The sequence below is a fragment of the Arvicanthis niloticus genome, chromosome X, assembly GCF_011762505.2.
Source record: "Arvicanthis niloticus isolate mArvNil1 chromosome X, mArvNil1.pat.X, whole genome shotgun sequence".
NCBI classification, from domain to species: Eukaryota; Metazoa; Chordata; class Mammalia; order Rodentia; family Muridae; genus Arvicanthis; species Arvicanthis niloticus.
The window spans coordinates 117,846,244-117,848,590 of NC_047679.1; positions in this window are offsets into that span (position 1 = coordinate 117,846,244).

The window sequence follows — 2,347 nt, forward strand, 5'->3', positions numbered from 1 at the left end:
TTTGCCTTCAGCACCCTCTTGTTGACTTCTCAACCAATATACATTGCCTTCTTCCCAGAAAGAGGAAAGCACTGCCCAGGCACAGGGTCCCTGTTCAGAGGGTTTCCAGAGCTCATCATCGCCCTGTTTACCTCCTCTTCACCCCCACCCACTCCCACAACTCTGCACGACCTCTGTAATTCAAATCAACAACCTCTCTCTCTCTCTCTCTCTCTCTCTCTCTCTCTCTCTCTCTCTCTCTCTCTCTCTCTCTCTCTCTCTCTCTGTCTCCCGCGGAGCGTAACCTGGCTCTGGGATGAGAGTGGCTATCCTCCTCTGTGCTTGTCAGGAAAGGGAGTCCACCTCCTTTGGTGTTGCAAAGGCATGGCCCTTGCTGCTTAAGCAGAAGCGAGGTGGTCTGTAGGGATATGGGACCAGGGAAAAGATCTTAAAATTGTTTTCTGTTCAGATTTACAATTCTTCCGGGGTGGGGGTGGGGGGGGTGGGTAGAAGCCCACTAGACCTGACTACCCTTCCTTGGAAAAAATCAATGCAGACTAGGCATCTTCAGTGCGTCTGTGCAGGTTCTTCTACTCCTTCTGCGGGCGGTGCCTGTTAGCTTTGTGATGGTTAAGGTAGAGCTTTCCAGGGAAAAATAAATCTCAAGGCAGGATTCAGCTGTTCTCCCCCGCCCCATGTTTTCCTTCACTCTTTTTACTGAACTTTTTCATTTTCTAGAAAGGTGGAGAGCTATGGAATTCGATGCGCAGAATTTCTGTTTTCTCTTCCTTCTTGGCCCAGCATTTCCTTTGGTTACATTACCTTTCGGTCTTAGATTTATTATGTGCTAAGTTGTTTGTCTAGTATGCAACCTTGCCCTTTTCACTCTGCATTGCAAACCGGAAACAGTCTGGGAGAGGATTTGAGAACTGAGTAAACGGGATGTCACTTACCCCAAACTCCTAGCAGATCCACAGAGAAGTCGGCTCCGTGAGAAGAGGAAGGTCCTCTGCAAGGCTCTGGACTGATTGGGAGTGCTACGGCCCGGCCCCGGCCCCGGCCCTCGGTGACCCTGCTTATCCTTGCGTGTTTGCGCTTTCCCACGGCGGCTTGCTCTCTGTGAGAGAGCGCAAGCTCAGCAAACACGCCGCACACCCTAGTGCCACTGTCTTGGCCACCGGCTTGCGCAGTTCCCCGGGGCGCGACCGTGGCGGTGGACTGGGAGAGTTAGTGTGCGGCCCATCCTGTCTACTTGCTTTCCAGCAGACTGGGTGGGGGGAAGCGGGGAGACCTCGCAACAAAGCCCGTTCTGTTGGGAGGTTTGTCCATACTTTTTTTTTTTTTTTTTTTTTGTCTTCTAGGCCGCTGTCACCCCAATTCCATTTCCCCAGGAAGCATCGACAGGTTTGGGGACCTCGAAGCTGTGCTAACGTGATGTTTGTGTAATTAACACCATCTCTCCTTGTTTCTGAACGTATTTTCTCCACCCGCACAGTCTAGCTTTCGTTTGAAAGTGCATCGCGAGGAACGTCCCAGTATACCCTTTCTAGTGTGTGTGTGGGGGGAACTACCCCTTTTGTGAAATGGTTTCTTTACAAAGTCAACAACCAACCTTATTTTCTAGTTCCAATGACTATCCTTTTATGAGTTATATTATTAAAGAAATCCGACACTAATTGTGCCGATTTAACTTGTTAATTACTTGCAAATAAACTATTCATTAGTGGTAAAATAAAATAAGACCCATGTATCTAGATATCATTCCACATTCGCATATTGTAGTGTCTGCATAGCATAGGCATACTGAATTAAGTTCCTAAAAGGTTCCTCCTGAGGATAAATAATTAAAATATATTCTACTTTAATTGACATTATAGAGGACATAAATGAACTTTTCCTTTTAGAAAGAAATAGCCATTTCTAAATAAAGCTTGCAGTCTGGAGAATGGAGGCTTCAGCCAAATGAATAGTCATTACTACCTTTTCAACGACGTGGGCCTTTTGATCAGAAAAGAAATTAGCTCTAAAAAACAGACAATGGAAGCCTGCCCTGCAATAGGAAGAAAATTAGACGGCCAAGGCTCTTCACAACACCTATTTCTATAAACCATAGAGCTCCTTGCTTTTCAATTACAGCTGTTCATTTCATATAAGGAAAGGGGAAAAACAGGCCTCTAATGTAAACTGGCTTTCTCCGTAAAGCCTTGCTGCTGGCTCGTAGCCAAGCTCCCTACTTACTATTGTTTTTAGTCCTCTCATCAATTAGCTAATACTATATATTTTAAATGACTCTGGGGGCATTCACAGTCTCCCGCCCTACTTCCCCACCCAGACAAAACCCAAGCTGGACTCTCATGAAAGGGCTACC